Consider the following 250-nt stretch of genomic DNA (forward strand, 5'->3'; position numbering starts at 1 on the left):
GGACTAAGTGAACTGTTCAACCCGGTAGCAAGTGTACTGTACACTTTGTCCCTAACATTCCTCTATAAGGAGTGTACACTATCATTATACAATCCTTTGCTACTGAACCCGTGATTTCTTTGTTCCCTTGATGTTACGGTGTTATGATTTAATACCTGCGCTTTGTGACAGTGTTTTATTTAATCGCTTGGGAGTTTAAATTTCGGTTTGTATTTGTTTGGGGTTATAGTAATATGAAGGTGATTGATTC

This window comes from Penaeus monodon, chromosome 19 (assembly GCF_015228065.2).
Source record: "Penaeus monodon isolate SGIC_2016 chromosome 19, NSTDA_Pmon_1, whole genome shotgun sequence".
In the NCBI taxonomy this organism is placed as follows: Eukaryota; Metazoa; Arthropoda; class Malacostraca; order Decapoda; family Penaeidae; genus Penaeus; species Penaeus monodon.